At 43.7% G+C, this 24,617-nt stretch overlaps 1 protein-coding gene across 1 annotated transcript in view; it reads left to right on the plus strand.

The window, feature by feature from the left end:
• The first annotated feature begins 1,537 nt into the window (after nucleotides 1–1,537).
• The window catches only part of TSPAN9 (tetraspanin 9), a 194,772-nt gene continuing 171,692 nt past the window's right edge, over nucleotides 1,538–24,617 (plus strand). The window contains exons 1-2 of the mRNA XM_082484043.1: nucleotides 1,538–1,557; nucleotides 13,207–13,251. The gene's annotated coding sequence lies outside the window, so the exon portion shown is untranslated. The remainder of the gene's footprint in view (nucleotides 1,558–13,206; nucleotides 13,252–24,617) is intronic.

A 24,617-nucleotide genomic window follows, 5' to 3' on the forward strand; every position in this document is an offset into this window, starting at 1 on the left:
CCTTCAGTCCTCAGGTACAATGGGAGTTACTGCATTAGATCTATGGTGTCCAGGAGATGGACCTTTTTTGGAGCCTAGAACCAAAGAAACAAATAAAATTCTCTCCACAGATCTCTTTATCTCCTGGTGCATTGCAAGACAGGTTTCCTTCATTCTTTCCTTTAAGGTAAACATGTAGCAATGTTTGTGTACTTTTGTACATAAATGAGTGAAGAACAGAAAGCTGCTGTACATGCTTCTCTTCTGGGGGAGAGAGGAACAAACATGCGGCAGGTGATAGTTGTGTTGTTGGCAGCACTGCCACCAGGGTGCTTATAGTCCCTTGAACCGAGCAGTTTATAAAAATCCACATAGGACAGAATGGAAGGTATGAAAGAATATATTTGATGCAAACATGCCCTTGAATTGAGAACTATGACAACAACGGCAGCACCAGAGAAGGAAATGAGAATACACAGGGGACCCAGGAATGGGAAACAGATCTTCCTTACGCAGAAATATTTACGGAAGAGCCTTGAGTTGCTCTTAATACACTGCAAAATGCAGTTCCCCCCAGGAGGACCATGTCCATAACTGCACTGGTCTATTTCCATAGGTACCTCTGCCCCAATTCTCAGCCATTTCGCCCTCACACAGTTTGCTTGGTGGTCTGTGCCAGAACCAGCTGCATTAAGACCCGAGAGACACCTCTGCGCTGGAGACACAGCGTTTGAAGTTGGTAAACTTTTTGTTGCACTTCCACTGACACCCAGACGAAGGCAGGTAGGGACTTTCTGTAGGATCTCAAGAGGGTCTCCCTCACGGCCTTCTCTCACGCAGCAACGCAGATAACCCGCTGTGCAGACCGCAGTCTCCAGCTGCCAAGAGCACTCAAGACAAGCCCACCCGCTGCGCTACGAGCCACAGTGATATATCGGCGGCAGCGGGCTTGGGACCAACGAGCGACTTAGCCACGGGTTTGCCATTCACAGCAGCGGTCTAGGTGCCAAGAGGGCTACCCTCACCCCAGCCTCCCGCTGGCTCACAGCTTAGCGCGGCTCCGGCCCCTGCCGACGTGAACCCAGAGAGGCCTTCAGCCGCAGGCCCCTCACGGCAGGGCAGGCAGGCGGGGGAGGCAGGCAGGGAGGTCGGCGATCAGCCCCGCGAAGTCTGGGAGGCTGCGGGGCGGGGGGGGGGGAGGGAATGCCCCTGGGGGTTGCGGGGGGATTCCCGTGGGGTGCGTGGGCGGCACAGGGAGCCGGGGTGGGCCCCCGGGCGCGGAGGCTCCAGGTAAAGCTCTCAAGAAAGGGCAGCCGGCGCGGGATGGCGGCGGTCTTCTGCTGCGGGCGGCGTGAGGCGCGGTGGAGGACTGGGCTGGCGGCGCTCCCTCCCCTCCTTCGCGGGGCTGGAGCCTCCCCTGGGCAGCGCCCCCAGCTCCTCCCCGCTCGGTAGCGCCGGTCCGAGCCCCTCCTCCCGTTTCCGCTGGCAGGAGCTGGATCCGTGTCCTGCCGTGCTCCTGCTGCTTCTACACCGCTCGGCCCTATCCGCCCCGGCCCGGCCCGGCCCAGGGACGCGCGGGTGAGACCCCGCGCCGCGGGGAAGGGGGTGGCGGAAAGTTGCGGGCGCTTCCCGGCCTCGGGAGATGGCAGAGAGCGGGGCACAGCCGGCGGCGGGGGAGGCGGGGGGCCGGCGGTCTGGCGGTTGGAGGCGTTGGGGAGCGGCGGGGTCCCGGCGGGCGGAGCAGGGCGGGTGTGCGGGGAGGGGTGCGGATGGCTCCTTCGGAGTAAGGGGCGCGTGGTGAGAACAGTAACACCCCCCACTCCCCCTCAGGGTCTGTATAATTTTTGCGAAAACAGGAAAGTTAGTTGAGAAGGGACCGAGGACGAGCCCAGCAGCGTCTGCGGGCGCGGTGCCGCTCTCCGCCCCGGAGCCCGCGTTGCCCGTCTCCTCACGGGAGCAGACGGCTTCGGGGGGGGGGGGGGTTCTCCCCACCGCCGAGGGAAATACCGCCCTGCGACAGCGCTGCTGGCGGGCGGGGGGCTTCCTCTCCTCTCCCCATGCACCCCCTCCTCCCCCCGAGGCTGTAGCAGGGTGTGAGGGCGCAGAGCTCAGCCGACCCTTGGATGGGTGGGAGCGCAGAGAAGACCCCCCCGCGCCCCCCGGTGGGGGCAGAGCAGGCGTGAAGCCGCGGGAGGGAAGCCCCGGGGGTCAGGAGGGAGGCAGTGGTCCCGGGGGCGATGGGGGAGCAAGGCTAGGGGCTGGCCGGGTGGGCTGACAGCTCTTGTGGGCCACCGGCCCCATAGAGGTGGTGCCAACAGTGCCTGCCCCCCCCCGCCCCCCCAGTCTTACGTAAAACTTGACTCCAGCTTTGCCTTTTCCTGTTCGAGCTTTTGGAAACTTTTCTTGCTGGATCCTGGATATCCGCCTGTCACTGTGCTCCGGGATGGGTGTTGGGAGCTCCGTGAGCTCTGCTGCTCTCGAAAAGGCCTTCAGCTCCAGAGATTTCTGATGGGCAGAGAGGAGGACCGGTGGTACGGGGATGCTGTGTTGGGGGGAAAAGCGAGGCTGCAAGGGTGAATAAAGCTGCGTTTCTTTACTTCGTCATTTTAGCAACTCCCTTGTTCTGTGCTTTTGCTCTGTATAGTTTTGTGGTTCGAACCACAGCAATGGGGGCACCTGATTTTCCTACCTGACTGCACTGAGCTTATTTTAAGGCTTTGGGGTAAGTCACCTGGGATTTGACTGGGAAAAAGTCGGATAATCTCCAGAACAGCCATGAGAATTGGATCATGAGGCTTGTTTGTGCTGTTACTCCTAGATGGGCCTGTGGATGCCAAAACTTAGTATATTACTGTAGCAAAGTTCTTAGTAACAGGTGCCACAGGTAGTTTAAATGGTTTGTTTGTTAAGTTGATAGATGAAGTTCTTTATAGCTGGCGCATATAATGGCAAAGGATAATAACCACTGAAAAAGTGCATTCATATCAGTTATATCAGCACAGAATATGGGGCCAAAGTTAGCACTCAATAATTTAAAAAATAGCAAAAGATTAATTATCAGTGTAATATGCATGTGGTTGATAACACCAAGGAAGAAATCAGTCCTCATAGTTCTATGCCCTTTGCTTCCATTGTGCATTTTTTCTGAGCTCCAGAAGTGAAAACTGATGGAGCTGATGTAACTTCTGCCTCCATATCTTTCGCTTTCATATTTTTAGACCTATGCTGTTCAAATTGCAAATCCTACAGATGAGACCTTTTCTATAATGGGGCTGTAGAACTTATAGCAAATTTGGTTTTGGGCATCTACACTTTCTTTAGAACTAATTCTCATGAATAAAGCTGCATGAGAAGACCTTGGGGTTGGAATATAACTAATGCAGCATCATTTGCATTATTTAGACAAAGCTCTGAGCTTAGAATGATCCTGTTCATCTCTCTTGAGGAGGGTAGAGGGTTAACTGGGGATGTCAGTGTTATCTTAGTTATTGTGGCTATTTTAATAGAAAATAGCCAGCAGAGATGCATATCCCACGGTCTTTGCTTTCCTTGCTTTTTTAAGTTACTTTCTTCCAAAGCATGCCAAACCTCAGCCTGTCCATGAGGATATTTCCAACACAACTGCTTATTTTTAGAGTTTAACACCTCCCTCCCCAAATACAGAATCTAAAACATTGCAATAAAGAAGTGAAACATGGGAACCGCACAAAATGAAACAGCAAAACAGCACTGAGGCTGCAGCACTGCTTGGAGGTGTTACTTTCGCATTTGTGGCACATGTGAAACTGGCAAGTTTGCGCTACAGAATCCAAGACTGTGCCTCAGTGTTACTCTGTGAGAGTGGGTATGGAGTTGGTTTGGCCTTGATCAGAAGAGCCTGCTTGTTTTTAATACGTTAACATTCCTGTTGCACTTGGGATTGACAATTGAAAACCCATCTCGGTTTTCCATTTCTGTTGTGTTTCAGTATTGTGCTATTTGCACATTTGCCCAATTAGTTTTCTACATTGCAAGAAAGTCACCACGTTTATTGATGCACAAAAAGAGATGAGAATGCTTTAAAGAAGCTGGGCATGAGCCAGCAACGTGCCCTGGAAGCAAAGGTGACCAACAATATGCAGAGCTATATTAATAAGACTGCAACCAGTCTATCAAAGGAAGTGATTATCTCCCTGTACTTAGCATTTGTTAGACAGAGTCTAGGGCACTGCATCCTGTTTCCTGCTCTCAGAGACAAGAAAGGTATGGATAAACTGAAGCTAGACTAGTGGAGGGCCATTAGGACCATCGGGGGCTGGAGCACGTGGCCCTCAGTAAGGAATGGGGAGCTGGGAGCTCAGTAACCCAGCTGGCAAGGCCGGTACCCCAGCAGCCAGGGCCCTGTCCCATGGTACCAAGCAAGGCAGCCAGTGCCAAGCAAGAGTCTAGATTGCCAGGTAGGTTTGTGGTGATAAGTCAGGTCCATGATCAAGTAGAGATGTGAATCAGCAGATCAGGATCAGGTCCAGTGATAGTAATTGGGGTCAGATACAGTCCAGTTATTACTGAGTAGGTCCATAGTGATGCGGCAGGTCTGAGGTCAAGTGAGGGTCATACCATGGGTGAGGGTCTGGCTCAACAGGGTCCATGACCATACACAGGCATGGTTGGAGACAGGCACACCTACAATGTAGCTTGTGCAGGGACTGAAGGCCAAAGGCAGAGCTTAAATGGAACCCCTGGGGCCATGGGCAGAGAGTGGGGGTGGAGGCACCAGGTGAGGCTGATCAGAGCCTTTAAAGCCTTTTCACTGCACTCAGGACCCTGATGCAGTGTGAGGATCATACGCTGAGGGAACTGGGCTTATTCAGCCTGTAGAAGAAAAGGCTTTTATGGGGCTTATATAACCTTCCAATACTTAAGAAGAGGTTATCAAGAAGACAGAGCTAGGCTCTTCATATTTGTACATGGTGGTTGGATGAGGGACAACAAATATAAGTTGAAACAAGAGGTTCAAGCCAGATATAATGAAAACTTTTTCTACTATGAGGACAGTCAAGTGTTGGAACAGGTTGTCCAGAGGGGTTGTGCAATGTCTGTTCTCACTGATTTTCAAAGCTAAAGTGGATAAAGTCCTGTTGTGCCCTCACAGCCAACCCTATGTAGAATAGAGCAAGAGTGGAACTAGATCACCTCATGCTTAGTAAAGGAATTTTAAAAAAATAAATTTAAAATTTTCCTTACTGTGCTTAGGGCTTGTGGTGGAAAGGTGTGTGTGTGTGGGCAGGAGGCTGAAGGTACTTTCTATTTGAAAACTTACTTTCCTTTATTGATTCTCAATATATATTTGTATATTTTACTCATGTGTAGCAAGATGCTCTATTGGAGACAAAAGAGCTATCAGCAGTGCACTCTGCCCTTCCTCTCCATCTCTCCTGGTCTCCTAAAGCTGACTTGCAGAGACTGTTTCTGCTGGTCCCTGTAGCCTTTCTCAGATGAAACTTGCATTTCTGAATGCTGCGCTTCCTGGGAAAAAAAACACATCAAATCGGTCTCTTGGGTCACTTCCTCTGGTTCAGTGACATACTTTCTGTGGTGTGTTTGTAATGAGGCAGGACGTTGTTCTCCAGTGAAAGATGTTGGATGGTCTCCTCATTGCAACGGTGTTTCTGGGAAAGTCGTCTCTCTGTGAGTTTTATATTGCCACAGTTAGAGGGCACTGTGCTTCATGTGTCTTTTAACCCCTACCTCACCTTTCCTTCTCAGCCTGCTTTTGAAAGCACTTCCTCTTCAGGCTCTATTAAATTGTTTCTTCTGATATCCCAAGCACTTGCATTCATTGCTATCAAAAATAAGCCTTGAAGGCTAGAGTTTGTAGAATAAGGCATGATCCTTGGGAAGAGCCCTGCTGCTTTTGCCTTGTCTGCAAGCACAGTAAAACAGGAGGCATCTGACCACTGTGCTTCACAGAGAAGAAAGAACAGATAAGAAACGTGGGATCCCCAGTAGGTGATGAGCTGCATTTTGGTGGCAGTAGAGATGTACGCCTGTTGAGGAGGGGTGAAAAAATCTTATTGTTGAAAAGCTTTTAAAATCCAGACTATAAAACAGATAGGCATGTTCTGGGGATAGCTCCAGGCAGATGAGGCAGACTAAATCATAAACATATGCTCCAATAAGCCTTAAAATGGACAAAGGTATTAATTAAGCTTAGCATTTCTTTGCAGCGGTGTGCATATGGTGTTGTGATATTATGATAACGCTGAAGTAATAACATCAGTTTAAAAGATTTGGTTTGCATTAATCTTTGTTTCAAAAGGCATAACAGGAAAATTTTTCTTATTTAAATTCTTTTGAAAGCACTTTTTCCTTTTGCTGTCAGGGTTTTCCTTTCTAATGCAAACTCTGTCATGCCATTCTAATGCCTGATATTTCTGAAGAAGGAAGTGACTAATAGCTAGGGTGTTTATTTCCATGATCCATGTTACAAATGCAAAAAAGGAAACAAACTGCATTAACTAGTGAAAAGCTGATTATATTTCTGAAGCCAGGTCACTGCATGTCTAAGAATCAGCTGAACTGCGTGAACTGAGCTTTAGTTCCTACACTGATATTGTTTAAGTAGAACTGCCTTTGCTGTGGACAGTCTTCACTGATTTACAATTGCTTGGACTGGTCTGTGTATACTCGTAATAAGGATATGATGGAGTATATCAACTTCATCCAGGCATAGGACCACAGGAGCTGTATTATCCTTATGTGGCATGTCTGGGGAGGAGGCAGGGCTAGACTGAAGAAGGAGCTCGGAGGAAGTAAGTGAAAATGCAGTCTTGAGAAGGCAGTAGGCTAATGGAGAGGAAGTCTGTGGCCCTCCCCTGGGAGGAAGGTCTGAAAAGGAAGGATGAGGTGGTACACTGAACAGAGAGCTAAAATGTCACACCCAGCAGATTTGAAGGAGACTTAGCTCAAAATCTTGTGATTCTGTCCTAGGGAACAGGGATCACCTCAAATCCTGGAGAGCAGAGGGCTCTGTGAGCTCTCCTGTATTTGGTGTCCTTCAAGTACACTCACAGAATCACAGAATAGTCAGGGTTGGAAGGGACCTCTGGAGATCATCTAGTCCAACCCCCCTGCCAGAGCAGGGTCACCTACATCAGGTTGCACAGGACAGCATCCAGGCAGGTTTTGAATATCTCCAGAGTGGGAGACTCCACCACCTCTCTGGGCAGCCTGTTCCAGTGCTCCACTACCCTCAAAGTGAAGAAGTTCCTCCTCATGTTAAGATGGAACTTCCTATGTTCAAGCTTGTGCCCATTACCCCTTGTCCTATCAATGGGCACCACTGAAAAAAGACTCCTCCCATCCCTCTGGCATCCTCCCTTTAAGTATTTGAAAGCATTAATAAGATCCCCCCTCTTTCTTCTTTTCTCTAGACTAAAGAGACCCAAGTTCCTCAGCCTTTCCTCATATGAAAGATGTTCTAATCCCCTAATCATCTTTGTAGCCCTTTGCTGGACCCTCTCCAGCAGATCCCTGTCTTTCTTGAACTGGGGAGCCCAGAACTGGACGCAGTACTCCAGATGCGGCCTCACCAGGGCAGAGCAGAGGGGGAGGATGACCTCCCTCGACCTGCTGGCCACACTCTTTTTGATGCACCCCAGGATGCCATTGGCCCTCTTGGCCGCCAGGGCACATTGCTGGCTCATGGTCATCCTGTTGTCCACCAGGACTCCCAGGTCCCTTTCCACAGAGCTGCTCTCCAGGAGGTCAGCCCCCAACCTGTACTGATGCGTGGGGTTATTCCTCCCCAGATGCAGTACCCTACATTTACTCTTGTTGAATTTCATTAGGTTCCTCCCTGCCCAACTCTCCAGCCTTTCCAGGTCACGCTGTAAAGCAGCACAGCCTTCTGGCGTGTCAGCCACTCCTCCCAGTTTTGTGTCATCAGCAAACTTGCTGATGGTACACTCTATCCCTTCATCCAGATCATCGATGAATATATTGAACAGGACTGGACCCAGTACTGACCCTTGAGGGACACCACTTGTTACTGACCTCCTCCAACTAGACTCTGCACTACTAACCACAACCCTCTGAGCTCTATCTGTCAGCCAGTTCTCAATCCACCCCACTGTCCATTCATCTAGCCCACACTTCCTAAGCTTGCATGTGAGGATGATGTGGGAGACAGTGTCGAAAGCCTTGCCAAAGTCAAGGTAGACAACATCCACTGCCCTCCCCTCATCCACACATCTAGTCACTTCATCATAGAATGCTATCAGATTAGTCAGACACGACTTCCCCTTAGTGAATCCATGTTGACTACTTCTGATAACCTTCTTTTCATCCAGGTGCTTTGGATTAATTAAAGTGATTCGACCTGAAGGATTGAGGGAGGTGGAGCTTGAAGTTCAAGGAATCTGGGTTTTAGGACACTGGTGGGAATGACTCCTAGGAACGAAAATGTCGTGACAAAGCTAGATGAGTAGCACTTTCTGACTGGTAGTTTTATCTGTATTCAGGGGTTGCACTGTTCTCTATAACCTCTAGGTAATCATTACTAATATCCAAATGAATATGACTATAGGGGGGCAAAGCCTGAGAGGCAGCATTTCATACTGTAGTGTTGCTAACCCCAGTTCCTTGTCTTTTGCAATTTGGAGGTGAATGCTAACTCCTCAAGTGTCTTATGGCAGTATGTTGACAAACACCGTTTTTATGGAGAATGCAGTCATGCTCAAAACTTGTGTTGAGCACAGGCAAGGAGACTTTCTATTTGGATTTCTTCATTTCTAAAGGTTAAATTATTCAAGAATGCTTTTGAACATATATTTTCCTTTCTCTGTGTCTATTGCTGTTTGTTTTGGCCAGGATGTTCAAATAGCTTTATTTTGAACAGTTCTTTGATTTCTCAAATATGCACTTATCCCAAAATCAGCTTTGCATTGCATTTTATGTTAAGACTGTAACCTTATGCGAATGAAGGTTTTGCTTTGCTTTGTTTGAAGAAAGTGCAGCTGAAGTTATGAAGGATTGAAAGCAATGTTCTACAAATGTCTGGCAAGTTGTTTCCACTTGATGACAGTGTGCAGATTATTGTTTATATATATTTATATACATGTGGACAAAATCCCATCAGGAGAATGGGATAATGGCTCTGGCAATAGAAGAGACGTGTACTAACAAGTAGACAGGAGCATGTCTCCTTGTAAAATAAATACTAAATGGCTGTCTTAAAAGCCTGCAAAGGAAACCTTCCAAATATGAATAGTTTAAAGTGATTCTCTTTCATACAGCAGAGAATTTGGATCTCTCCAGTGCTGCTGTGCTGTCTCACAAAGTTTTGCCAAGCAACAGTGGTTCTGAGTGTGAAAAAGACTCTTGCTGATGTTTCCCAGCAATGGAGGAGGTGGCAGGACAGGCAAGACTTTTGCATTTCATAGCACCAGGGGCACTATTGATAACAGCAGGTGCAGCTATGAGGAGCTTATAAATTGTGTAGACACCTATTGGTGAGCTATTTGGTGCTGTAAAAGGTGAAGAGCAAGGGGGAAGAACTCCAGCTCTAGAAAAATTCCCAACTTATTCCTTTCACAACCACTCAGGATGGAAGAGGGGCTGGATCCTCCACTATGAGGATTCTCCTCTTTCAGGTGGGTAACAGGGAAGACCCAGGATGGTATTTCAGGTGAATGCGGTCTTAGGTTAGGATAAGAAGGCCATGGTAAACATAATTGCAGGGACCAGTGATCCACAGAGGGGTATGAAAGAAAGGAAGATAACTCATTGTGAACAGGAGCTTTTTGGAAGTGTTGTCTATTCCAAATGTAGAAGGCAAAGTGAAAAGGACTTTGAAGCAGAGAAGGGAGTCTTCTAGGGAAAACCAGGAGGAGGAAATGAGCAGGCAGTTCTACGTTCCCACACCAATGTAAATTCATCTGTGTGGCTTTCATTTTTCCAAGTTCCATTTGTTCCACCCTTTCCTGGTGGGATGGTTACCACAAAATATCTCCCAAGAGTTATACAAGAGACTCTCCCCTTTTAATTCTATTTTTCTTAAAATAATTTCTCAAGACATCTTTTTTAAAGCAGTTTTCCCTGAAAAATCCACTTTTGTTAGGTTTTCTCTTATTTGCTCTCAGACTTTCCTTTTCTAACTCCACCAGTTGAAGTTTCCTACTCTCCACAAACACCCAAACGATCTATTAAATCTTGCTTTCTTTTATGAAAGCAAAAAATCCTGCTTGTGTCTCATCCTAGCTTGATTTTCCCAGCTGTGTAGTCTCCGTGTCCAACTCTTTCTTCTCATTCTATTCTCCATCAATTCCTTCTTGAAAAGCTGAGGAAGTTCATTTATGGTAAGAGAACCACACATTCTGTTTCGCTCTCTATAGTCCGTTTCTTCCTTGCTGTTTTTACATTAAACCACAACAGAGGAAAGAAAAATAGTTCAGGTTATTTAGATATGCAGCTTTTTTTTTTCTGAACTGCTTTTTAAAGACCTCTAAAGAGAAATGTTGCTTCGTGCTGGAATCCCCACCTTTATTCCTGCTTTAGCAAATAGTATTTAATTCCTCAAGTTTTTTAAACTTGAAAGTCACTTCTCAAAATCTTCTTAAGGCACTTTTCTTTTTTGGAGCTGCTAAGGTATCCCTCTCCTTTGCTCTTAAGAGGCACTGACAAGTTATGTTCCTTGCTCTGAAGTTGGTGGAAGAAGATACCTATCAGGCTGTTTCTGCTTGGGTCACTAGACAGCCCTATTACTGTTTCAAAGATCTGAACATGGTTAGAGATGTAGGTTTTAATTTTATTAATAAAATACACTCATCCCACGCTTCAGGGGCAAAATATCCCCACAGCATGCTTGAGACTGTCCGTGACAGTCAAAGTAGATATTTACCTGGTGCTGATGGCGTTAGTCCAAGACATCCATTTACAAAAGCAAACAGACTGTGCTTGCCCTTGGGACATGATTTGAGGAACTGAAAGACAAGTATGCTTTATTTTAGAGGACCAACTGTGGTGATGTACCTAACGGTTATCAGGAGGTAAGTGCCTACCAATCATTGAGCTTTCTAGAACATAAAAGATTTCCGTTTTTTTTCTAGATTTTGCTAGCCCTCATGTTTGTCCCTGCTCATTGCAGGGGCATTGGACTAGATGACCTGTAAAGGTTCCTTCCAACCCAAACTGTTCTATGATTCTGCCGTATAGGACTTCTGGTTTGGAAGGCAGCTCTGACTCCTGACCTCCTTCTGCTGTGAACAGACTGGACAGATTGCCTGGCTGTTATGTGCTGTTCCCCACTCATGTAGACAACGTGGTGAAAGATGCAAGTTTCTGAAGGATTCGGAGGATATCTGTTCTTTGCATCATCTTTTGTTCCAACAACCTTGTACCTAGCTGAGTCCTGTAGTGAATCTTGCAGGCCATGAACTGAGCTCTTCAGTTGCATCTGCTTGTGAATTTTTGTCTCACCAGTTCTGGTCGGTCAAAAGATTCTTGTTTCTTTGAGTTTGTTATCAACATTTGCCTTGGTCAGCAGGAATACCTCTTTCTTGCAAGCAGCATACCTGTGATGTGGCGAGGACCACTACCTGGAACTGGATTACATAACTTGAAGGACTCTTCTCTGACCATTTCTGCCTTTGCTACAAATCATGCTGTGTTCATAACAGGCTTATATGAGTGGTGAATTACGTTAATCTCTAAATGTAGTTGACCGCATACTGTGTGTGGCATCAGTTTGACTAAGTAGCCAACATCTATGCAATGGAACTATGGTAAACTTGGACTATTTAATTCTTGAAATTATTTTTATATTTTTATATTTATTTTTACTAAGCCACATTTGACTTCAGTGTGATGAATTCAGTTGCTGAAATAAAGTTGTCTCTTGTGTCTCTAGGGAGCTGGTTTGGTTGGTTGCCTGCATGTGCTTGACATCAGCGATGAGACTAATGTTCATATAGTATTAGTTCACTTTATGGAAGATGTATAGAACTGATGTGTATGATATGTTGAGGTGTCCATGTGCTCCAGCAGGTGTAGTGAATAGACTCTGTGAACTGTGAAATCAACAAGAACTTCTCTTGGCAACAAAGGCAGTGATTAATTTCAGGTAAATTAATTCTTAAAACTAAATGTGAAAAGGTTGAAGGTGAAGGCAGCTAATTAGCTCCATATTCGCTTTTCTGAAAGGGGCAGTTTTGAAAGCACCATTCTTGAAATCATGTTTTCTTATCCATCTGTAAAAAAGGCCTTATATTGGAAATCTGAAAACATTTAGAAATTAATAATTTTTTCATATATATACTTGAGTACTTTTTGTGACTTCTAGACTGAAAAGAGAGCCTGCCTTGGTTTCGGAATCTTACATGATACAGTGAGGCAGGCTGAGGGAAAGAATCAATTTAAAACTCGACAACAACAATGGGATAGTGGAAACATTTCAGTTCACCAAGTTTGGTGAATAATCACATTTTTTTTAATAGTCAATCTGTACTTTTTGTATGCAGCTGCAATAATTTTTAGGGGATTTTAAACATTGGAGGTTGTACTGTTCTGTGTCTCTCCACATCGTTGAAGGAAGGCCTGGTCTCACTCTTGTCAGTTTGCTGTTTTTGCAGCACCTTTCTAACATTGAGGTGGTGCTGTTACAGCCCTGAAAGTACTAGTGTGAATTTGAGAAAGTGGGGTGCTTCAAGTTGTTTGGTTTTGTGTGATTTTCACTCCAGTAGTAGTTTCTTGTACTAGAAGCAAAGATGAGACCAGTCAGAAAGTGGGACTAGTGCAGGAGCATTCAGCAGGAAAGGTCTTGCTTAATTTCTGTTCTTGATGCTGTAAACGGTCATCAGGTGTCTTGGTGATGATAGGGGACCTAAATGCAAAGGGGAAGAAGCACTAGATTTTTCTGACCAGTATTTCTGGTCAGAAATTGACACATAAATTTTGCTTTTCCCCTTAATCTCTGTTTTCCCTTTAGTTTCCGTGAGTCTGTTTTAAAATTTTGCCTATTGTCATTATTTAAATTTGGGTCCAGATGAAATCCGTACATTATGTCTTTGAGACCAGTGTTTAGACTTACTCCTTCTGTTCGGAAACAGGTGGGATTTGACGTAACTTTGCTTGTTGGGTTTTTTTTCCCCCTCAATCCCTCCTTTCTGTCATCTGGAGGTAATTGTGTTTGTGATGGGAGGTGGGTCCAAAAGGCAACCAAGTTCACTTTGGTCTTCTTTATCTCTACAGGTTTGGTCTGTGACTTTTCTGTTGGTGTACATCCAATTACCTCAAGTAAGTAAGATCTCTGTGAAGGATACTCGGAGTCAGTCAATCTGATCTTTAATGCTGCTGGCATTGACATTAAGGGGCGACGAGTTGGGCCAACACAGAGCCCTTATGAAACCTTCCTGTGATCTGTTATTTTTTTGCCACAAATGCTGAGAGAGTCCAGAGTAACGTGGTTGTTGTTGGGGTTGTCTCCAAGTGCTGCTGTAGGTACCCAAGGAAATTTAACAGAGGAGGACAGTAATACTCTTCATTATATGCAAATATTCTTCTTCCTCTGTTTTTTAACCTGTGTCTGACATTTGAAGGAAAAGGAAGCAGGGAAGAACCAAACAGGGTTCCTATGGACAGCACTTTCATTAGTCCATACAAGTTTTGTCCTTTTATGCAAGCATAGTTTTATAAACAGGCTTGGAAAAATAGACGTATCTTGGAGGGACCCACTGTTACCCTCACATTTGGTGTCTTAGTGCAGCTGCGGGCCTACTGCTTTGTTCTTTTACATTCCCTGCGTTCTTCAGGGATTTAGCCTTGGTGAAGAAGTGAGTGGAAAATGTGGCACTGCCTACCTTTTATTGTGTTTCTGACATAGTAGAGGAAGCAACTTCTGGCCCTTCAGGGAAAGGAAAGTCGATAGGCACCTTTCTGCTGAATGCCATGTGTTCTGCCCAAGGCTGCAAGGAGTGCAGGTTGGTAGATCCTAGGAGTGGGAGCAGCAGAGAGATAATAGTCCACTCCTGCACTTAGTTTGCCAAGGACCGTGGCATACCTCTGTGCTGCTTGTGTAAAAGTTGTAAAGACAACTGTAGGCAAAGAACGTATTGTACATTTTGGGATGAGTGATGAGAGATTATGGTCTGTGAAGGAGAAACATCTCCCTGTGATTGGAAAAGGCAAAGAACATGTTAGGTGAGGTTAAGAAAAAGAAATGCTGAAGTTTTCCTTTACCCTTGTGTAAATAATTATTACAGGTGATGCTACACAATGACTCAGTCCTGGGGATGTGGCAAAGGCATGGACCTTAGGATACTCTTTATATAAGGCAGAACTGAGAAATATACTGAGAAGGATTTTTCGATGTTAGGGCAGTAGTTCTGTTGTCAAACTGCTGTGGAAAATTTCAATTGTAGGACCAGTATGTTTCTGAGAGAAAAAATCAGTAATAAGAGGTGTACAACTAGCTTAAAATCTATACATTTGCTATTGGACATGAACAGCTTCTGGATATTTCTGTTACAAGAAAAAGAATGAAGAGATAGTTGGGGGGTGTTAGACATTGATACAGGTAACATCTGGTTTTGTAGTAGATGAGACAAAATGTTACAGTATGTAAGATAAAGAACTTATGAAATTTCATGCTGCAGAATTTAAGACAGTTATAAAAAGCCTCAGTTTAGGCATAAAATATCTCTCCTGTGAAGCTGCTGTGTGTTTACGTCTTGCAGTGATTTTTTTTTTTTATTGCTTTTTGCATGTATGCCATGCTCTGAATCATACCGAATGGTACTCTGTTGATTCCTGTCTCCTAGGAAAGCTGGGTTCTGCTCTTGGGTGATGGAGTACACCAGGAAAAAGATAGCTGGGGAAGCTTGAAATTGTTGTTATTTGTTCCAGAAGTTTTCTTTCTGTTCATCCATGTGCCACTTGAAATGATTGCTGTATTGTGAGCTCTTTTCATCTTGTTTCCATCCCTGTAAAATTTGATACTGCAGAAATTAATGTAACATTATCTATAATGTTTAAACTGCCTTATGTTATGAAAGTGAGAATTCCCACAGCAGCCCTGACTCTGCCCCCAGAAGAGAAAGCACATGAAGTGAGTGTCTTAAGTTACACCAGTATGTAGCACTGGGCACTAGGATGTACTGTTTGGCAAATATTTACATTTCAAATCTGGTCCAAGTCCATGGCAGTGTTGAAATATCATATGCTAATTATGCTAAACGATCATATTACCCTTGTAGGCTTGATTCCCAGAATGCTAATCTGTAAATCACATCATCAAGGAGTACAAAAGAATCGACATCCCTCAGAGAGAGAAGATAGATAGGATATTTCAAACATTTTTCTTGCATGCATGGTAATATGCAATTTTCTCTCCTTTCCATTATGTTACTGAAATCAGTTTCACAGCAGATTGAAAAATTAGTACCCCATCTCTAATGGAGGTCTAGAAATTACCTCACTCTCTTTACCTTGCCGATCAGCGTTGGCTATGGGATTTCAGATACCCTTTACTGTAATTAAAGGATTTTCTTCTCAAAGGTGTCCATTTCTGCTAAGAAGATAGGACTTTGTCATGCTGAGCAGAGTGGCAAACGTGCTTTTTACTTTCTATGAAACACACTTATACTTGTGCATATTAAAAAGCTTGCCAGACTTGAATTTCTAGTGTCTGGACAATAAAATTGTTGTTAAAATAAAATGATCAAATGCCTTGCTAGCATGTGCTGTTTAAGTCGAGTGAAATACTCCTACTTATCACTCAAAATTAAATGCAGTGTATTGCAAAAGCTATTGTAGGAAGCAGCTCAGTAGAGAAGTCAGATGTAGATGATTAGAGGAGACTGTCTTTGGTTATATCTTAAAACCACCACTTACTGTGATTTTTTTTTTTTTTCCAAATGTCCATAAAGCACTGTAAACCCTAATTGTTCTCACTATTGTGTAACGGAATCAGAAAGGGCGTGAGATTGTTTGTGATGGTATGTTTTTGGTGGACAGCCATTTTAAAGAAGGTGGACATTTTAACTTATAGAATGTATTGAATAATGGGTTTTAAATATTTGAAGTGCTGTTGTATGAGGGCAAGTTGGCACTATGCCTTACCCATGTGGTGACTGTGAGATCTTCTAGGGTGACCCTTAATACCTCATTGGGGCAAGTCTGTTTTTCATTTGTCTAGTTTGTTTTGGACTGTGAGCATGGTTATTGCTCCCAAATTCATTATTCTGTGCCCAGCAGAGTGACGTGCAGAGAGGACAGCCTGGGAAGCACTGTACAAATATGGGCGGTAAAGCTTAATCCAAAATGAGATCAGACAAGCAAGGTGAGGAAGAGAAGTATGAGAATGGATCTAGTTAACTTATTTGTCTGTCTTACAGTTACAGAAATAACTTGATGACCCGGTTGTGTCAAAGACACCTATTTATGAAATGTGTGTAAAGTGCTTGGGTGTTCCACAGTCGGGCCAACACCTTGTTCATGTCTGATTTGAGTGACTTCTTGGCATTGATCTCTGTTCTTTGTCATATGAAGAGCTTGTCCAGTTAAATGGATAACGTTGGATCAGGTCTTCAGGAACATTATTAGAAGTCCTGCTAAGGTAGCATGAGGAAAAGAAAGTTCCTGTGCGCAGCAGCCTTGGGGTTGGCCTTTGGCCAAGTCAGGGTAATTTCGTTTACAGGGGTCTCTGTTTTAAACTGGTTTCTGAGGCCTTGAGGCAGAATTCTAAATGATCCTGTCCTGTAAGTTACTAAGTAATATGATATAGCTAAGGTTAATGTGCCATAAACTTAGATCTCCATATATGAGAGCACCCCACTGGCAAAAGATAAATTACTTATGGGGAAAGGAAAATTATTTGTCCTGGGGATATTGTTAAGGGTTAATTGCTGGCTCTTCTCAGGTTGCTTGAACCTAGAATATTTGCCCCCATCATTAATTAACTTAAGAGGTTCTCTTTGGGCTACCACTGTCACCAGGAAAATGGGGCCAAGAAGGCTGGTTAATATTTAAGGATCACCTCCTCCAAGCTCAGGAGTGATGCATCCCAACAAAGAAGAAGGCAGGTGGAAAAGCCAGGACGCCTGCATGGATGAACAAGGAGCACCTGGACATGCTCAAAAGTAAAAAAGAGGCCTATAGGGGGTGGAAACAGGGGTGGGTAGCCTGGGAGAAATAAAGAGAAATTTGAGCAGCCAGGGATCACGTTAGGCAAGCTAAAGCCCAGATAGGATTAAGTGCTAAGAGCTGGGGATAGTGCTCAGCCACTCTCTGTCATATTTGAGAAGTCATGGCAGTCTGGTGAGGTTTCTGCTGACTGGAAAAGGGGAAACATAACCCCTATTTTTAAAAAGGAAAAAAAGAAAGACCAGGGGAACTACAGGCCAGTCAGTCTCGCCTCTGTGCCTGGCAAGATCATGGAGCAGATCCTCTTGGAAACTCTGCTAAGGCACATGGAAATTAAGGAGGTGATTGGTAGCAGCCAGCATGGCTTCACCAAGGACAAGTCATCCCTGACAAATTTGATGGCCTTCTATGAGGGGGTTACAGCAGTAGTGGACAAGGGGAGAGCAACTGATGTCATCTGCTTGGACTTGGGCAAAGTGTTTGACACTGTCCCACACAATACCCTGGTCTCTCAATTGGAGAGACATGGATTCAACAGATGAATCACTCAGTGGATAAAGAACTGGCTGGACAATTGCACTCAAAGAGTTGTGGTCAACAGCTCGATGTCCAAATGGCGACCAGTTACGGGTGGTGTTCCTCAGGGGTCGGTACTAGGACCGGTGCTGTTCAACGTCTTTGTTGGTGACATGGACAGTGGGATTGAATGCACCCTCAGCAAGTTTGCTGATGATACCAAGCTGTGTGGCGAGGTAGACACACTGGAGGGGAGGGATACCATCCAGAGGGAGCTGGACCGGCTGGAGAGGTGGGCCCATGCCAACCTCATGAAGTTCAGCAAGGCCAAGTGCAAGGTCCGGCACCTGGGTCAGGGCAATCCCAAGCATAAATACAGTCTGGGCAGGGAATGGATTGAGAGCAGGCCTGAGGAGAAGGACTTGGGGGTGTTGGTTAATGAGAAGCTCAACATGAGCTGGCAATGCGTGATGGCAGCACAGAAAGCTAACTGTATCCTGGGCTGCATCAGATGAAGTGTGGCCAGCAGGTCGAGGGAGGTGATTCTGCTCCTCTATTCCACTCTCATGAGACCCCACCTGGAGTACTGTGTCCAGCTCTGGAGACCCCAACATAGGAAAGACATGGACCTGTTGGAGTGAGTCAAGAGGATGGCCACAAAGATGATCAGAGGGCTGGAGAACCGATCCTATGAAGCCAGGGGGAGAGAGTTGGTGTTGTTCAGCCTGGAGAAGAGAAGGCTCTGGGGACACTTTATATCGGCCTTCTAGTATGTGAAGGGGGCCTACAAGAAAGCTGGGGAAGGACTTTTTACAAGGGCTTGAAGTGATAGGACGAGGGGGAATGGCTTCAAACTGGAAGAGGATAGACTTAGATTAGATAATAGGAAGAAATATTTCACTCTGAGGGTGGTAGGGCACTGGAACAGGTTCCCCAGAGAAGTCGTGGAAGCTCTGTCCCTGGAGGTGTTTAAGGCCAGGCTGGATGGGGCTTTGAGCAACCTGGTGTAGTGGGAGGTGTCCCTGCCTATGGCAGGGAGGTTGGAACTAGATGATCTTTAAGGTCCCTTCCAACCTCAACCATTCTATGTTTTCATATTACTTCTTCTCCCTTGGAATATCAGATTTATGGCCCTCTCCCACAGGTAGATTTTTATTTAAGTTTTTCAATACAGAGAAAAATTTTCATGTCTTTAGTGGCACGTATAACCAGATCTCCTTATGAATGGTAGGGTGAGGCTGTCTCTTACTCATTTGTCATGTGAGAGAAAGCATGGAGGAATGTGGTCACTGATGGAGCACCATTTTCTGCTCTTAGCTTGTTGTCCCTATTGCTTGTCACCAACCTCCCGCAGAGCTGTGGTCCCCAGCTGTTTTCTATACAGCAGTTCTTGAGCATGACTGCCTCTGAAGGCAACTGAGGGGTGCTTCTCTCTGGTCTGAACTGGTCCATGGTACGTGTTATGGAAAAGCCTTGTTTTTAATAGTGATGTGTATATGTTCCCATCCTAGCCTATTGGACAGCTGTGAACTAAATTCATTTTCTTAAAATGGTAGTTTTCAGTCTTTCTATTATCAGACCTTAAGCATTTTCTACAGGAGGCAGTCTGTACAGTCAATTCACCCCCACTTTGAACTCTGACTTTTCAGCTGCTGTGTTTAAATTCTTGACCCAGCTGTTCATGTCTGCTCTGCACATCACGCTTACGCTGCTCAAGTCCAGAGAGACTATGTATGATTAGGTGTATTTGTCTTAAGGAACCAAGAAAATGAACTTCTTAGAGTACCAAAACTTTGATTATCAGTGGATTCTTCCTTTCTTTTTATTCCTTTGCATAAAATTATTGCCCTTATAATCCCTGAAGAATTTCCTTCATTGTAGGAGAGAAATTAGGTCACATAGCTGTAGCTCCATGTGGACATAGGTGGGAATTTCAGGAGCTGCACTACTTTCCTTTCTAGTAGCCCTGATCTCCTCCCCTTCATTTTCAAAGAGATACCGCTGTCACTCAGCAGAAGCATTTGTAGTATTACAGCAGTTAGAGATGTTAGTGAGGGGAAAAAATTAAACTTTCCAGCCCTCTGTAGAGCCGATATCAAATTGCTTCCTATTGATGAGTTTCCTGGCTCTTTGGTTCAGTTGCTGCAGATTTTCAGGCAGCTAGGTTTTCCCCCAAGCAGAAGTCAGAAGTCTTTTCCTTATATACTCCAGACTTTTTGTATAGCGTATCATTCTGGATTGTAGAAGTCATTGCTGAGGTCTTTGCCAAGCCCATTGTTTGGGCTGACAGTTCAGTACTTTTTGAAAAAAAAGTTGGTGGGTAACAAGAATAGCCATCAATCCTAGTTCTTTCCTTCTATCAAGCTAATTAATCACTCTTCCCCTTTGTGTTCCTACCATTGCAGTACTGGGAGGCTGTTGGCTTGTTCTCAGCCCTGTGCTGCTTTTGACTATGCTACTCAGCTGTTTTATCTTTTCCATCCTGCTTTTCCATCCTGCGAGTTCCCTCACTGCCTGCCTCTGTATTGCCCTCAGGCTGATGCAGATTAATTCCTCTAGTATTGTAGAATTTTTCCTGTCCTCACTCCACAAATGTTTAAGAAGGAAAATGGGGGAATTGGGAAACAAATGGTCAGTTAGCTAGGATTTGGTGTGCAACATCTGAGAACACAAAGTAGTACTATTAATGGGAAAATATATGGCATAAACGTATTATTGCTGTATAGAGCTTAGGATGGGAGAGATGGAAAGCCTATTATATTTCCTTTAATTTGCCCTCAGTAATGGGTTTCAGAGGGTCATGGAGAGATTCTCCAAAGTTACTCGCCAGGAAACTTCAAGTAGGCTGCATCAAGCAAGTCCCAGACCCTTATCTGATTCAATTATTTGATTGAATTGATAAAACCTACTTGGATTTTGATAAGATATTCAGTACAAACCCAAGCTTGACTGGATGTTGCTAGCAGTGGTAAGAATGGTGGAGGAGGAACAGAATTTGGTGCCTGTGACTGAGCAGGACAGATGACACAGATTTGTGGGGAGCAGTAGCTAAAGCATGAACTCATCCTTACAGCAAAGTGAGTTTGAATAGGCATAGATAGTAAGCTTAAAGCACAATCAGACTTTGCAGGGTCTCTGTCTCTGACATGAGTGTTCACACACGGAGTGTTGACGCTGTAGTTATTTTGGATTGTTCTCAGACTAAATAGGCTGAAGGGTGATGGACTTGTCACACAACACTGCTGAAAAGAATAAGTATGTTAATACCAGTTACTGGGCAAAACTCATATCATGATGTATAACTTTTTGTCATACTAATTTTTGGAATCTTTTTAAAGAGTTTATGCAATTTAAGGTGAAAACAGAAAACCAGGTAGTTTCAGATGTCAATTTTTAAAGTGGTTTTGATTTTAAAATGTATTTGCTTTTTTATAAGCATACTTTTAAAAAGGTAATATCTAGCAATTGGTTTATTTTGTCTCCAGGGGGTTATTTTTAGCCTAAATAGTGTTTATGTATCTAATTAATGTTTAAGTGTTACATACTTCTCTGACAGCATTTCCTATTTTTTCTTACATGCCTGGTACATATTAATATTAGAAACAGTTGGGAAGAAGTTAGTGAAGGCTGCCTGTTCTGACGTGTATGTTTGTTCGCTATTTTGATGTTAAATTTTTTAATGGTTGCTATACAATTTAAACTTAAAGCATTGTGAGCAATGTTGCTTGAAATGTGCGTTATTAAACCTGTTTTTTTTTTTTCTGTGGCTTGTGATTCTAAGTTCTGTTCACCAACTAGAAAGTAAAGATGCGCTAAGAGCTGGTTTCTGTATGGGAGATCTCACAGAGAAAGAAAGTGTGCTCTTTGTCCAGCTATATCTATGAGACTTGGTGCTGTTTGAGTCATTCCAGAGACATGCACGATGGGAAGAGGACTCCAGGGGTGAATTGAATATTGGTATTTTACAGTTCTGAATAAGAAAATTGGTACGCTAGCAAAATTGGTATCCTTCCTTGTAATTTATTATTATAACCTTGTTAATTAAAAAAAAGGATTTGTGGAAATTCAGTGAGTATGGCTGTATAAGTGTACTGTTTTTTTTACCTTTGGCATTTACTGATATTTGTATATGATTTGTCTTTCAAAGCTAATGGCTGAAATAAAAATCTCGGGGGCAACATTGATTTTGTTGAGATTTTTTACAGGTCACAAGCATTTGCTGCTTTAGTCTTCAGTCTGCTTGTTGTTTGGTTTGTGGTTTTTTTTGGGGGTGTGTTTGGTTGGTTTGGATTTTGTTTTGTTTTGGTTTTGTTTGTTTGTTTGTTTTTGCTTTAAAGCTGCCCACAGTGCATCTTTTATTTATTGGTATGATGCTCTGTGCAATGAAGACTTAAGCCGGCAAAGAGCTGGTGCCAAGGAATGTACTTTTTTAATGTTTCCTGCTTTTGTATTTTCATGCAAGTGCTTCCTTTGATAGCCGTTCAGAACAATACATAGAGTAAATTCTACGTTTTGTTTTTTTTTTTAACAATTGTTACTTGTTCAGGAACAGTGGTTTACAGTTGGCTAGTACCAGTCATCTACAACTGGTGGATGAGGGTGCAGTTGAGGGAATCCAGCCAAGCTCAGACAAATTCCTGTTTGTTAAAGCATACAGAGCTACCCAATTTCAAATGTATTAAATGAGGCTGGTGAACCTTAGATGAATGAGAAGATAGTAGTGGTATGTGGAAAGAAATAAAGTATGGGCATGGAAATTTTCTCTTTTAAGGAAGGGTATGTAAAGAGAGAGAAAAAACTAATCTTCAACATTTTTACAGGTTAAAATATTGAAACTGTTTAGTGGCTTTGTCCACTTTTTGTTCTCTGCACTCAATTTACAGAAAGCTGTAGATATATTTGTGTACCCTTGTTTCAAAATAACATCTGTTAATTCACCTTATTCACTTTTATTTGCATTATCATGATTCCATGGATACCTGCTCAAAACAAACATGTCAAGTACTTAAAATTGAAACTATATAGTAGTATTATACATGCCATCCTATATTTTAATTTGGTAGTCTTCCAAGATTCTTAAAAGAAAGCTTTCGATTGCTTTTTGTCATGTACGAGAAGGGGAGGTTCACTGAAACTCAAAGATGGGAAAAATAATGAAAGTTGTGTACTTCTTCTCATACAGCATATCATCATTATAGATTGTGGAAGTCATCATCAAGGTGGATGAATTTAGTGCATTTAGAACAGTTTGGGGGTACAGTTAGGTAATGAATGCCTAAATACACTCAAGAAATCCTACTTGTAAAGGAATAGTAAATGTTTGGTTTCAGCTCTTAAGTCTGTTCTCCACCTATTTAAGTTCAATTAGGGATTTTCAGTTAGGGACAATTTCTCTCTTTACTGAATGCTGTGAGATTCTTGTCCTTTCTAGTGACAGTATAGCACTCAGCATTTCAAGACTGCACATGATCTAGTATCTTCTTAAGTGAAGCACTGGCACGATTTCCATCATGGTGTGTCTGCTCTGATCATGGTGCTCACAAACTTCCTGTCAAGGGACTGATGAACTTCTGGTACTGTAAGAACATGGCACATGAGTGCGTCACCATGTGACGGGAAGGTTGTTGCATGAGGTTGGCTAAATGTTTATTATTCAGCAAAATTGGAGGCATTTTCCTCCTGTTTCAGTAAGTTCCGTCATGCAATGGGAGTGCATTACAGGAGTGTCGGTAACAAGAGAGCAAGGAAACAGGCTGTGGGCCCCTGGGACAGCTGTGGGACAGTCAACAAAGATGATGGAAAATGGGCTCTGGGGGAGATGAGTTGTTTTATAAAAGTGGATGGATGCCAGACTTGATGCTGTACTAACTCAGAGATTCCCAAAGGATGGTACATGTGCTGGTTGTGGTATCTGAGCACTCCCATGCAGCAGAATTATATTATCATGCTGAGAATGTGCATAAAGCATTGTCATGAAGGTATGTAGCTGAGAAAGTAATTTTGAAACTTTTGTATTTGATGAACTCTGGTCTCCTCTACTTCAGAGATTTTGACATTCCTATGAGATATTTATAAACATCACCCTCTGTTTTAAAACTGTATTTATCTTTTGTCCTCCTAAATACTTAACTTTGCTTCAGAGATCCAGGGTGCTTACTGTGATGTAATGCTTATTGCTGCTACTGGTGTGAACAGCAGGGAATTTTTTGACAGATTTCACAAAACTGCTGAACAAAAGTAGCTGTGTAATGTGTGTGACTGTTTCTGTATGTGTAACTGAGAGTCACGGGAGCAACTCGAAGCCAAGTATTACATCAGACTCTGCATACCAGGCAGTGATTTGGTTTGGCCCTGCTGAGTTATTGCTGCGCTCAGACTTTGTGACAGCAAGTCTACTCATGATTGGCAAGTTTTAATCTAGATTAATGACCTTAAATGTGGGTCACATCATTGACTATTGTGGTCAGATGACACTATTCTACAACTGGCAACTTTCATGCTTGTGATGGCTCTTATGGATCAGATACGGTAAGGATAATGGCATTACAGAGGTGTTACACAAGACAAGGGTGACCATCTGCATCATGGAAACTTTCCAAAGACTTGCTTCCAGCCTGCTTAAAAGCTTGACCTTATGCATCTTGGTACCCATATCAGTACGTTTGCACTGAAAGAAGCATACGGAGGGAGTGGGGACACTGATTTAAATTTTGTTGAAACAAATGCTCCTAACAAAGCACATAAGCTGTGGGTGAGCAGCCCAAACATTCCTCAATGCTACAAACATATGCCAGCACTCCTTGTCAATGCAGAACAGGAAACCCTGGTATAGGCATATGCCAGATGTTAATGATATTTCCCATACCATTTTAGAAGCATTTATAAATGCAGTTGCTTCAGAGTGGGGAGCACCCAAAAATAAATATTGACGTTTGTGATGTTACTATCAGAAAGGGTGTTGAATCTGTAATACCATTGTCCAGTAAGCTTTTAGCCTTCATTGC

The sequence above is a fragment of the Vanellus vanellus genome (genome assembly GCF_965231255.1).
Source record: "Vanellus vanellus genome assembly, chromosome: 1".
Classification (NCBI taxonomy): Eukaryota; Metazoa; Chordata; class Aves; order Charadriiformes; family Charadriidae; genus Vanellus; species Vanellus vanellus.